The sequence below is a fragment of the Microcebus murinus genome, chromosome 7 (assembly GCF_040939455.1).
Source record: "Microcebus murinus isolate Inina chromosome 7, M.murinus_Inina_mat1.0, whole genome shotgun sequence".
Classification (NCBI taxonomy): Eukaryota; Metazoa; Chordata; class Mammalia; order Primates; family Cheirogaleidae; genus Microcebus; species Microcebus murinus.
The window spans coordinates 27,991,259-28,005,034 of record NC_134110.1 but is presented as its reverse complement, the minus strand read 5'-3'; the positions used below and the strand labels follow the sequence as shown (position 1 = coordinate 28,005,034).

General features: G+C 52.9%; 1 protein-coding gene across 1 annotated transcript in view; it reads right to left on the bottom strand.

Moving 5' to 3' along the window:
* Positions 1-6,729, bottom strand: part of SLC45A4 (solute carrier family 45 member 4) — a 90,495-nt gene extending 83,766 nt beyond the window's left edge. The window contains exon 1 of the mRNA XM_012751748.3: positions 6,508-6,729. The gene's annotated coding sequence lies outside the window, so the exon portion shown is untranslated. The remainder of the gene's footprint in view (positions 1-6,507) is intronic.
* Positions 6,730-13,776: the final 7,047 nt, after the last annotated feature.

The following is a 13,776-nucleotide window of genomic DNA, read 5'->3' as shown; positions in this document are numbered from 1 at the left end:
GAGCTCTCTGGATGCCAGGTGTCAATGCCCCGCCCCCACCAGCAGCCTCATCTGGGTCTGCAGGGAGAGGCCCCACCTTTCCAACCCCCAACCCGCCCAGTGGCCCAACCAGACAACTGAGACCAAAACCACACTCTCCTCTTCAGGGGCACAGCGCAGTGTTGCCTCGTAAAGGAAGAAGAGCCAGGTAGGGTTACTAGGCAAAATCCCCTAGAGAATCCAAAGCCCGGCCAGGTTAGTCTTGTAACACACCTTTCTGGCAAATTAAAATTTAACTCAAGGCACAATTCCATAGGCTTACATTTTAACCCAGCCAAATAAAAATGCATCTCCATTAACTGAAACACATGTGTTTGTAAAATTTATCATCTGTTGCCCTTTAACACAGCACATTTTTAAAAACATGCAATTGAAGTATAACAAGGAGCAGCACTGGCACTATGATCTTACCACTGGCAAGGGCTTAACTCGTGGACCAAGCACAACCATCCTGTGAGTACACAGGAGCACTTTGAGGCACAGTGTGCAAACACAGAAATGTCCTGAGGGCTTCTCAGGTATGGGGAACTTAGATCCTCCAGGAAGTCCTCATAAACTCTTTCCTAAAACTGAACTGGCTGGGGAGTTGCCTTGGAGGAGTCCCAGAGGGCTCCCAACTCCATTCAAGGTCACCGTCACACTCTCCCTTCCCTGCCCAGACAAGAGAAAGGCACTCTTCTCACGGAATGTTCCCACAGCAGAGATGTACCTGGTACCAAGGACGGCTCGATAACTCCTTTAATTGAGGCATCTTAAACAGACCCCTACTCAACTCTTTCAGAGACTCCTTTCCAGCGCATTATTTTGGGCATTTAGTAATGCTTATCAAGATCAATGATACATTTATGCTTCTGTGATCAATTTTGTACTGGCAATTACAATGACAAAAACATTCCTCTGGATCAAGTTAAGACAGCCTAATGATCACAAAAATATTCTAAGTTGCAATCCATATACGCTTTTGTCACAGAGAAGTATGGAGAATGATCTATAAAGACTTTCAAGTATAAAAGCACAGTATTTTAGAATAAATTTCATGCGGGAAAATGGAGCAAACACAAAGTTCACAAAGAAAAAGAAAGTTTCACAACTTTTTTGTTTTTGTTTTTTGAGACAGAGTCTCGCTCCATTGCCCTAGTTGGAGTGCAGTGGTGTCATCATAGCTCACAGCAGCCTCAAACTCCTGGGCTCAAGCGATCCTCCTGCCTCAGTCTCCAGAATAGCTAAGACTACAAGGCGCATGCCACTACAACCACCACTACACCTGCCTAATTTTTTTTCCATTTTTAGTAGAGAGAAGGTCTCGCTCTTGCTCAGGCTGGTCTTGAAATCTTGACCTCCCAGAGTCCTAGGATTACAGGCGTGAGACACTGCATGCACCCGGGCCCACAACTGTTAAGAATAGTTTGTTCATGTATTTTTTTAAAGGGTGACTGATTGATGATGGGTCTCAAATCATTAGGGTATTTAACATTAGAGACTTTGAAAAGAGCAATAGTTACTTTTAAATGCCTACAGCATACTAGAAATTACATCTTTTACAATTATTTAAAATTAGGATGAAGTAGTTTAGACGTCAACATTAAAATGTGCCAATCGTTTTTCAAATTTATTTTATGGATCACATGAGCAAAAATGTTTGAAGGCCTCTACTTTATAGCGATATAATTCTAAAACATTCCTAATTTAACCCATCAAAATGGCAAAAGAGCTGCCTTCTATCAACAGTCACCTAGCTCTTCCCTCATGTCCAACACACTCTCAATACATGATTTCATCTCCGGTGTAGAGATGTCAAACCCCTCCCCTCAAAAAAAGCTGATGGAAAAATATTCCCTTCCTATTCCAAACCAAAAATCATACTCTTTTGGACAAATCTATTTCCCTAAAACGACTAAATTGTTGGCAATGAGGAGCTTATTTATTGTTTTTCTGGCCATAACAATGTCTGAGTGATTTCTAAAATTGTACAATAAGATTTGTACGTAGGCTGGGCACGGTGGCTCAAGCCTGTAATCCTAGCACTCTGGGAGGCCTGAGGTGGGCGAATTGTTTGAGCTAGGAGTTCAAGACCAGCCTGAGCAAGAGCAAGACCCTGTCTCTAGTAAAAATAGAAAGAAATTAATTGACCAACTAAAAATATATAGAAAAAATTAGCCAGGCATGGTGGTGCATGCCTGTAGTCCCAGCTACTCAGGAGGCTGAGGCAGGAGGATCGCTTGAGCCCAGGAGTTTGAGGTTGCTGTGAGCTAGGCTGACGCCATGGCACTCTAGCCCTGGCAACAGAGTGAGACTCTGTCTCAAAAAAATAAAATTAAAATAAATAAATAAATAAAAGGATTTGTATGTAAAAGCATAGTGACCACTATACCTGAACAAAATAATTATCCCATTTCAACTCCTCTTTATCATCTGCTTCAAGGGGTTGCTATGTATTTTTCACTCAACAGTTTCCTTTCTTTAAAATGGGAAAAATCTGGCTCCCTATCAATTCAAGTGGTTCCAAGCCTGAGAGGCAGAACTCTGGGACAGATCTTGCAGCAACCTACAAAAATTCAACCTGAGCGGCACAACAGGATCCCAGGCTGGAAGGTACTTTTCCAACGTAGCAAATTAAGAACCTCTGGGCCCAGGTTAGAAACACAGCTCCTCTCGCTGCCAGCAAATCCTTCAACAGGTCTAGGAAGATGAAACACCAGAGCCAGGTCTGAGCAATGCCTGCCTCCCGAGGCTCTGGGCCAAGCAGAGGAGGGAGGGTAAGGTGTCCAAGCCCAGTGACTTGATCCCTCAGCTGAGCAAGGACCCCACTCTGGACTGACTAGCACTTTACTCCCGCACAATGCCCGGCACAACCTGCCCCTGCCTTGGGGTTCCCTATAGACTGTGGCAGTGAACCTGTGTTAGACAGAGGTGGGCCTGAGATGGCCTCCAAAATAACATAGCTGCAGCAGCTCTTTTTTAAAAAAGGAATCCTCCCTCACCTAAGGTCCCAAAGCTACACAGCAGCTGAGCCAAACAGAATTCAGAACCCTCTCTCCAACTTCAAGGTTTTGTGTTGTTTCCCATAATCTCTCTCAAAAAACTAGTGGTGTGCTTACCTCAAGACAAGAGCACTCAACAAATGATCCCTACTGACACCCGATCTTCCTGGGCATTAACATCCACATAGTCTAAGATGGGAACAATATCAGCCCATCTTCTACTCTCAAAGGGTCACTCTATTAGCGACATGAAAACAGTAAGTGGGTTAGGTTATGCGGCTGCCCTCTAAGTCTGTGGATGTTTTAATCTTCTTAAAATGCCTCCTCTACAAGTCACTTGCCAAGGAAGCCACTTCATGAACACCATTAGGCCTTCACTAGATGTTTCTTGTGTCACTCCCACCCATATGGCAAGGGGTTGAAGATGACTGTATGACTATATGGCCTAGTCAAGTTTTTTTTTTTGGCAAGCCCCCTTCTGATTTAGGGTAAAGAAGCTTCATTTCCACGAACGTTAAAGAGGTCTCCCAGTTCTCTGAGTGCGCCTGAATTCACAAAGGCTTAGCATTTGATACTGGGGAGGGAAAAAAGGCCACTTGAAGCACATTTTGAAAGTTTCACGTTTAAAAAGATCCTTGTTCATTGATTTTCGTTGGGTAATTAAGCTAATCTAAACAAGGGGACCTTGTCTAGGAGCGGGTGGGGGAGGTGCAGCCCGTGCTGGCCCTCTGTATGGAAACCACCCCCTCCCGCAGGCGCCTGCTTTTGGGGTCCTTTTGCACCCCTCCTTTCCACATGGCTGCTCTTCATCTATGAGGTTTGTTCCTCTGGCTGCATTTTCACTCAGCAACACTAAAATGCTCTTATGCTTCCTGGCCCAGAATCAAGGCAACCCTTCTAATGGTGTTTCACTAAGTTCGTTGTCATCAACATAATTATGTTGTGATAAAAAAAAAAAAAAACCCAACCCAGGGGAACCATAGGAAGCAAGTGCGGAGCAGCGTCCTTACCCATCCTTAGCAGGAACATGGCTTCTAGCACATTCCGGCTCCACAAATTACAGACATGGCTCTGCCAGGGATGTTCCCGAGGAGGGCACTGGCAATTTGGGGTTGTCTGCCACCTACAGCGCTCACCAGTCACCCTCACTCGGTGCCAGGCCACGAGGCTGTCCGTTACAAACCACCCCTGCTGGCTGCCCAAGGCTATGCTCTGGCCTAGGGGCACGGGTCAGAAGCATGCACCACAGTGGGAAAACGACAATCACAGCAGTGGCTCCTCCTGTCTTTCTAGCCGTCCCTCTGACAGCACAGATAAAATCAATTTACCACCAAGCAACCTAAACATCGGCCAAAATACCTTTCTAGGCTTCTTTTCCTCCACTGGGGACCAGGGCAAGCTGCTGCAGCCACAGCCCTCTCCTCCCCTGCAGATCCGCAGGGCAGACTGAGGCAGGATCTCCAGGCTCCCGGAGAGTAGGCAGAACCCGGCTTACAGACTGACTCCACCACTCCCCCACCTCCTCTCCTCTCCAATAAGCAAAGTTACAGGGTGTTAAAAGCTGCCAGACACCTTGGAGATCACCCAGTCCAATCTCTGATCTGCTTTTACGACAAGATGAGGGCCAAAGCCGCAGCACACTTCTCTGCAATGGCAGCAAGCAACTCCCTCCCTAGCCCTGGGAGCTGGCCCTGGGCAGGCCCCCCACCTTGGCCACACAAACCCACCCCCCAATACCTAATATGCATTTCAAACACATTTCAAATGATCATACTACTCTCCTTCACAGGCATGGCCACTACAACAATTAGCCTAAATGGGACTAAAATCCTTGATTTTTAAGACAACCAATTTCCTCAACCTTTCCTCAGAAGCATTTGAGCTCTTCACAATGCCAGAGTCTCCCCCCACCCCCACCAGCCTGCATAGCTTCGGGCCACCAATGTAGTCTCCTCCACCCTCGAGCAGCTTCTGCAAAGTCTATCCCAAGCATTAAATAAACTCTACTCTACTTATTTAACACATAATTCAGACCTAGCAGAAAAATGAGGAAATCGTCCATTTTTTAAAGGAGGGTGGGTGGTAATCCTGATCTCCAACCGTTTGTTACACTTCCTAATCAGCGAACGCATCCTCCAGCTTTTATTTTCTTATCTTATCCTACTACAAGCACAAAACAGCAAGATTCCTACCACACCCTACTCTACCTGTCTGCCAGTGACAGAGGCGGGAGACAGTCATGCGGATAAAGGTGTAGGGCACATTTAGTAATCCAGGGAAGTGCAGTGGCACTTTTTCCCAGCAGAAGTAGGCTCAGTTCTGAATCTCAGGCCCACGACAGTCATTTGACCCCACAACACTTACTTCAACCACGCATCTTGTAAACCCTCCTCACCTCCCGTGTCCTAGACTTGAAAAGACAGCCCTAAAAGTTCTGTTTGCTGGGATCAGTGGAGGTAGCAGACCGGGGCCCACCGGCTCAGTCTGGAACCTGGAGCCACACGCCAGCTGTGCGTCTTTCAGAAAGACACAGAACCCTCAGGCTCCCTGGGAGACCAAGTGCCTGCCTCTTCCTGCCCTCCCTTGCCTCACCTTCTTGAACCATTATGAATAGCTAACCAAGAGGTTGTGCCCCCAAGTGGATATGCCTCCCAGGAAATCCCTCAGCTAGAGTATGCCCCAGGAGAAGAGTCAAAAGCAGCACACCTGGGGGAGGAATGGGTTAAGCTCCAGGGCTCTGAGAGGATGAGTTAGCCAGGGGAAAGGGGCAGGGACTTCTCCAAAGCAGAAGCTCTGGGCCTGCACCACTGATGCCCTGGTCTCTTTCCTCCAGGGACAAGGTCGGCCTCAGCAAATAAAGGTATCTTCAAAGGAACAAACTGGAAGACAGTGCCCATTAGACCAGAGCAGAGCAACAGCCCGGCAGGGCAGGCTGGGAGTCCCAAAGTGGGACACTGGCCAGCAGTGCTGCGAGGGGCGTGCGTACTGGGAGGAGAAGGGGGGAAGGAGGAAGTCTTCCGTCAGGAGGAAGGGTCCAGGCAGACGGAAGACGGGCACATTTCGCGAGTGGTGGGGACAGAAACTGAACTCTCAGAAGTTAGAGATGGCAGGCGGTGGGGGGGCAGGCAAAAGGACAGGGTCAGGATCAAGAGCGAGAGGTGTCAGGTCCTTCTTTGGGTAGACAAACCCGAGGAAACTGGGCAGGGGGTGGTGGTTATGGGTGCAAAAGACGGCCAGGTCCAAAGGAAGGTGCAAACTCGGAGTGGGGGCCTGGGATGCTCGAGGAGGCTGCTGGTACGGGGAAGAGGAAGGGCAGGTGCAGCTCGGGAGAAGGGAGCCCACGGATGGTATGGGAAGAGATGCTGGGCTGGGGAGCGGACCCAAGGGTTCGAGGCCCAAGCCGCGCAGAAGGTGGGGGTTGGAAGGCGGCAGGTGCTCGGTGCCCAGGTGCGGGGGCGGCGGGGCGGGCCGTGGCGCAGCGGCTCACCTGTCTCCTCCGGCCGGGGCCGCGGGGACGGCGGGGCGGCCGGGCCGGGCGGGGGCGGCGGGGGCGCGGAGCCCCGGACGCACCGGGGGCGGGCGGCGGCGGCGTCCGGACGGCTGCTGCTCCCTCGGCCGGCGGGCCGGGCGGTCAGTCAGTCAGCGAGGCGGACGCAGAGGGAGCGCTGCGAGGCTGCGGCCGGCGCGCGGGGACAACGCCGCTTTATCGGGTCGGAAACAGCCGCTCCGCGCCGCTTCCGCTGACGCAGCGCCGGCCCCTGCGCCTCATGACTATGCAGCAGCCGCCGCCGCCGCGGGGCGGGGCGGGGGGCGGGGCCTGCGCAGCGCGCGCCTATTGGCCGCCCCCGCGGCCGCCCCGCCCCACCGCACCCGCGGCCACGCCCCTCAAGGCCACGCCCCTCTGCGTCCCTCCTCCCCTGACGCCCCCGGCCCGGCTCCTCAGGACTGGCGCACCCGCCCCTCTCACCGGAAGCCCTGGCCCCCACCCCTGTCCCTTTTCGTAGCCGCAGGAGGTGACCCCTGCACGCCCCGCCCCCAGCCCCGCTCTTCTCGCTCCCTCCTCCGCCCCAAACACCTTCGCGCCCTCCTTGCGGAGGGTGGGCGGCCTCGTCACCGCCGCCCGCCAGCCTAGCCCCCTGCCGACACCCTCCTCCCGCCGCCCTCCCCACCGGCGCGCGCGGCGCGGGCTGGGCTCCGCCCCCAGGTGCGGCCTCCCCTCCTCTGCCGCAAGCTGTCCCGCTGTGTCCCCGTCCCGCCGCGCTCCGCGGACCTCCGCCTCGCCCGGGGTCTTCTCGGGTCCCCACTCCCGACCGCGCTCCGCGCGCCCCCTCAGCCGCGAGTGCCCGGGAGAGCTGGGCGCGACTCACACCCGACGCGGGCTTCCTGGAGGCTCGGCCTCCCGCCGGCCAGACCCTGGCGGCGGCACTGTCGTCTCTGCACTCGCGGAGCGGCTGCGAGCCCCGTGACGGGGCTGCTGGAAATGCCGCAGGACGAGGTCAGGGAAGGCAGCTCGAGAAACAGATTTGGGGGGCTGAGTCGGGCAGCCCTGTTCACATCCCAGCCTGGCCTGCGCCCTCGCCATGGTTTAAGTGGGTTTGGACGAATCACTTCACCTCTCAGAGCCTTGGTGTCCTCATCTGTAAAATAGAGATTATGAGATCCATCCCACGGGGTTGCTCAAGGAGTTTAGAAATAAAGTGCACTGCACAGCCTCCAGAGCAGCTAAAGTGGAAAATCTGACAATGTCAAGTGTTGGTAAGGAACCGGAGCAACTGGAAAGCTCACACTGCTGGTGGGGATGCAAAGCCAGACAGCCACCTTGGAAATCTGTTTAAAAGGACTTGCTCACCCAGCAATTCCGCTCCTACATACATACCTAATACCATATTTCTGTTCATAGTAGCACTGTTTATAATAGCCCCAAACTGGAAACTATCCACTGCTCATCAACCATTGAATGGATCTATCATGCAATGTAATAACAGCAATGACAGTGAATAATCTACAACTACACACAACAATGTAGATGACTCTCACAAATCGGGTTGAAGAAAAGAAGCCAGAAAGCCAAAGACTAAAAAATACATTTCCATGTGTCTAAAGTGGTAGAAGCATGTACGTGGTGGTAACCGTCAGGTTAATGGCTACCTTTGCAAGGGGGGTGCCGGAACCAGGAAGCAGGGCACAGAGGATGTCTGGGGACTTGTGTTCTGTCTCTTGGTCCAGGTGCTGGTTACACAATGTGCTCAGTTTGTGACAGTTTCTCCACCTGTGCAGTCAAGATGTGTGTGCTTTCCTACGTAGGCAACACTTCGATAAAGGGTTAATAAGAACATCAGTGGTGTCTATACAAAGAGCCTGAAGCAGCACCTGACACATCTGGGTACTAACACTGTTATCTATCTGCCTGCTAATGTTCCCCTCCAGTGGCCAAAGGATGGAGACAGCTGTGCTGTGAGCCAACTGCGTGGCCTGGAGCACCTCACATAAGCTCCCTGCGTCCTCATCTGTAAGTGAGCACTCTAAGAGTTCAGAGTTCACAAGCTGTCATAAGATTAAATAAAACAATAATAAAATGCTTTTTAAAAAGACAGTATAGTAAAGACCACAGAGTAAAGACTTAATGACTTTTTCATTATTCACTAATTGCTGGTATTTCTTGAACCTTCTTCATTTTCATCAACCAGCTACTGAGAGCATGCTGTTGTGTTCTCTGTCTGCTGCTGGACACTGGTGCTGGGACTGAGAACATGATTTTGTCTCTCTCCTTAAGGATCCTGTAGTGGGGTGTATATAAGGGAATGGCTTACTAGCCATCATAGTCATGGAGCCCAGCATAAGACCTTACTCGTAGAAGGCACTCCATAAATGTGTCTGAAAGAATCAATGAATGCATGCATGAATGTGTATGCATAAGGTTTCATGTGAATGAAATGTAGAAGGTAGTTTCTACGTCTGAGATGTAGAAATATACAATTAATTTACTTCTGTAATCTGGAGTTAGAGATCAGAGTAAGGTTAAGGAAAAGTATGTCAAGTGCCACCACACTGCGCATGTGCACGTGCACATGTGTGTACATGCATGAATAAGAGGGCCAGGGGCAAGGCCACCCTACCAGCACCTATTCCCAGCCTACCCAGCCAGGGCCTCATCCCAGCTGCCACCACCAAGAAGAGTGAGATGCGTCTGTGCCCTGTGGCTTCACCGCCCCCAGCAGCCAGGGACTGGGGTCCTCAGGGCCCCCACATGGCTTCTGGCTTCTCCCTGATCCACTCCTTAACTGGCTGGACCCCCAGTCCTGTGAGGAGAGAACTTGGCATGGGGGAAGCCCTCTTGCCCAAGACTCTGGCCTGGCTCCCAAGCAGGGCGTGCCTGGGCCCTTACCTTTTGTGAGTGTGCAACCTGGGCACTCACACAGGCCTTGTGCTCAGAATAGCTCCATGCTTAACACTCTGTTGTCATCGTCTTTAAATGCTTAACAATTTTTAACAAGGGCCCCACAAATTATGTAGCAAATTGTGTGTCTTTTTTTGTAAGCACTTCGACCTCCCTGACACTTGGGAGGAGTCCAGGGCATGACCACATCTCCATCACTGCTTGTGTCTGCGATCTTGTCTTCTCCCCATCTCACCCATGGGATGGCCATTCTCCTCTCATCCCTGGCCCTTCTGTGAGAGGTGTCATCCTATAGAAAAGGAAACTGGGACACAGAAGTTGTTAGCTGCAGATGCACAGCTGTTTGGGATAGAGCTAGGATTAATACCTGGGTCACATCTGGTTAGGTGTTGGGTGACCAGGATGACCGATGAATGAATGGGAGATGTCCATGAATGCACCCATCTCATCATTGCTGGGCCTCACTCCTTTACTCTTCATTTTACAAATGAAGAAACAAGGGCCCTTTAAGCACAAAGTATGCACAGCCCCCAAATGTGCTGTGACGCACCCTGAGCCAGATGCAGGCTGATGATCTTGCATGAGCAGCTGCCATCTCTGTTGGAAAGGCAAGACTCCCACAACTGGATCTCGTGGCAAACATGCTGGGCCATGGTAGAGAGGTAGACAGCATTCTGCACAACACATGAAGTGTGCAGGAGAGAAGGAGAGGAAGTGAATGTCCACTTACACTTCCCCAGCCCCCACCCTCAGTCCCATCTGGTTCTCCATCAACCTTATATGTGAGAAGTGTCATCCCATTTCACAGACAAAGAAACTGAGGCTCAGAGGGGCAGCATGACTTGCCTGAGCAGCTGCTGTGCTCACAGGAAGAACTAAAGGGCATAGGGGCTGGAAGGCCCCACAGGAGTAGAGGCTGGCAGGTTGGTGAGGCCTGCAGAGCCTGCTGGGGCCAGGGGTCCACATTCCTGGCAGGTCACTCCTTCCACCAGGCCCTACTCTGTCACATCAGGTGACTTACTGTCCATGCCCCCTTTTGAGCCACCTCCAGACCTTTGCACCTGCCATTTTCTCTCCAGGGAGTGTCCCTGATCCTCTCCTGCCACAAAAGTGTCTGGTAAGTGATAACCTTGACTTCCCAGTTCCTGGAAAAGGAGGGTGGTGATATCTGTGGGGACCCTGGGATTTTACTGTGATTAAAAATGATAAACCCGCTCATCAACTGATGGCCTGCTCTGTGCCAGGACCCTTCTGTACCTTGCCACATCTCTTTAGAGAACTGAGACAGAAAGTTCTGTCCAGAGACTGCAGCCTACACAGTAAGAGTGGGACAGTGGGTCCTAAAGAGGGGCAAAAAGAGAGGGCACTATTGTGGCAGTGTCCCAGCTGGACAGTCCCGAGTGGATGCCTCCCCTGCTTGTTTACAAATCCATTGTGGTTTTTGGAGCAGGAGGGGGGTGGGACGGGGTGTTGCTATGTCACCCAGGCTGGAGTGCAGCGGCTATTCACAGGTACACTACAGCCTCCAACTCCTGGGCTCCCGAAATCCTCCTGCCTCAGCCTCCTTAGTAGCTGGGACTACAAGCACATCACACCCCATGGTTACAAATCTTCCCCCCCCCAACAAACATTTTTAAAAACAAACTCATTTGCAAAACCCCAATGTATCAATAAGCATGCCTCTCTGACCTGCAGCTGCTGTGGGAGCCCCGAGTGTGGAGCACCCCTAGCCCCGGTGCAGAGGGAGCACTGGTGCCAAGGGGCTTTTTAAAAGAGGACTCAGGAGGCCTAGACAGGGATAGCCTGCCTGGGTCATATCCCAGCTATTCCCCCACTGCCAGGTGCCTGTGGGCAGGGCCTCCTTCACCCGGATGCAACCCATGCAGTCAGAAGGCACCATGCTGGGTTCAAGGCTTCCCTGTTGCCGTTTTGTGATTCGTAATAACTCTGGAACAAGAGTTTTGCACAGGCCTAAGAACATGTAGCCAGTCCAGGCCTAACCGAGCCTGTAGCATCCACATCTGCAAGATGGGCCAGCAGGTGCAGTGTTCTTGCCTGTCAAGCTCAGCCTGTCAAAGGCCCCAGATAATGATGCAGGACAACCACCAGGCGGTACCCAAGGCCAGCTCAGGCCCTGCTTAATCAAAGTTGACCCAAGTGGAGTGCAGTTAGTACCTCTATCTGCTAGAAGAGGAAACTGAGGCACAGAGATGTGAGGTAGCAGGCCTGTGGTTGTGCAGCGGGTAGTGGCTGAGCTGGGATTTGATACCAAGCTGCCTGGTTCCGAGTCTTTGTTCCCCTTGCACAAGGTCATGGGCCTTGCACCGAGCTCCCAGACCATCCAAGTGGGGAGGGCTCACAGCATCTGCTGGGCATCTCTAGTCCACTTGGCAGGATGAGGACGAAGGGTGTTCAGGGTCCCTTCAGTCCAGCCAGGCATTGGAGCTGCAGTCCTGAACCAAACAGTGAGAAGAATGAGGAGAACCAAATGAGAGAGGCAGGCAGCCAGCTGCCAAGGCAGGTGGCAGGGTGGGGCATCTGGCACAGCTTCCCAGAATGAAGGGTGAAGGCAGGTGATGTCTGGGGTCACGCCACCCAGGGCCTGGGGCAGGGTCCACCTGCTGACAGCAACAGCACGGGGCGGATCCCCAAGGCGCTCCTACCCCCCCCCCACCCGCCAGACAATCCCCCCCACACTGCCCTAGCCACGTCCTCAGCTAGGCATGTGTCTCTGGCCTCCCACCCCTGTCCCTACTTGGCCGGCAGCTCTCTCAGCCCTCTAGGTCACTCCCATTCCTCCTGACAGCAGTGCCCACCCTCTTCTTTGAGTCTGCCTGTCCCAGAGGCACTTCCTCTAGGAAGCCCTCCCAGACCACCCCAGCTTTCCCACGGTGATTCCTGTCTCCCCCAGCACATGGCAAAATAGACCCAGGCTTGGTTTGGATGATCTCCCAGATCATCATTTAAAGAACAATCTCCACTTCGCAAGACATTTTTCCTGTCCACAGTCTCACTGGAGCCACAGAGCAATCCTGTGGGGTGGATGGTTCATGTGTCTGTTTCCAAGCTGGCGGCCCAAGAGGCAGGGGAAGGACCCACGCTCACCTGGGGTGTCATCGCACCAACAGCTGGTATTTACCGAGACCTTGCTGGGTGCCAAGGGCTGGCCTACATGATCTCCACTCATTTATTCCTCATGCAGTAAACACAGGCTGAGCACCTGCCCGGCTCCAGGCACCCTGGCATAGCTGCTGGGGAAGCAGCAGAGAAATCCCTGCCTCCTGGCGGGGAGACGCTGCACAGGGAAGGAAGTGAGGTGTCCTAAGTTAGCAGGTGACAGAAGCTGTGGAGAAACAGGGACGGGGAAGGAGGGCTGGACAGGTGAGACTTCCCTTGAAGGGGACATTGAGGAGGGGCCTGAAGGAGGGGAGGAAGCAGACTGGAGGAAGGAAGGACGGCCACACAGAAGTTAGCTTGGCCCCCCACTGGGGGCTGGGTGCCTCCTCGCCATTGGGCACAGAAGGGCCACCCTCTGCCCCTCGCCGTGGTTCTCCTGGTCTCGCAAGCTGGTCCGCCTGCCTCCCACCCACCACCCTCAGCCTCGAGCTCCATGTGGTCAGCTCCAGCCACCTCCTGTGCTCTGGGTCACTGGCGCCCAGGCTGCGGCTACAAGCGAACAGCAGAGGAACTTGTGAATGTGGGACTGTGCCTGGCCGGGGTCAGAGTCGTTGGAGGAATGTGCCCTCCTCCCCAGGCTGTGTGGGAATGTAACACTCTTTAGAAACCAACTGGAATGGGGCTTCGTCCTGCTTCTGACGCCGTCCTGCTCATGCGCACACGTGGGGGCACTCGCGGTCACCCGTCCTCTCCCTCAGCAGAGCACAGACGTACACAAGATGCTGGGTGCCCGGGGAGTACATAGGGGAATAGACAAAGTCCTTGCTCTCAGGGGGCTTATATTCAAGTGGGGAGACGTAGCAATAACTAAGTAATAGCAGCCCAGGTGACAATAAACACTACGGAGAAGAGGGCAGAGGAATGAGGGTGAGGAAGGTGTTGCTGCATGGGGTAGGGGGGTTCCAAGAAGGACACAGGGCCCCTGATGTCTTAGAATACCCTTCAGCCTGCTGCTGGGGGTGGCTGGGGGACAGGACGTGGGGCGCTTCCTGGCAGTGCAGGGCAGCTGACGGCTGCAACCAGGGTGGGGCAGTGGCCAGCCTCTGGGCAAACGCTGCTGCTGCAGAGCGGACTCTCCAGAGGACTGGCTGTGGGGCGTGGCTGCGGAAGCTTGTATAAGCCTCTGGGAGCCTCAGTTTCCACATCTGGCACCTCACCGCTGAGGCTCTGGGGAGAAGATTG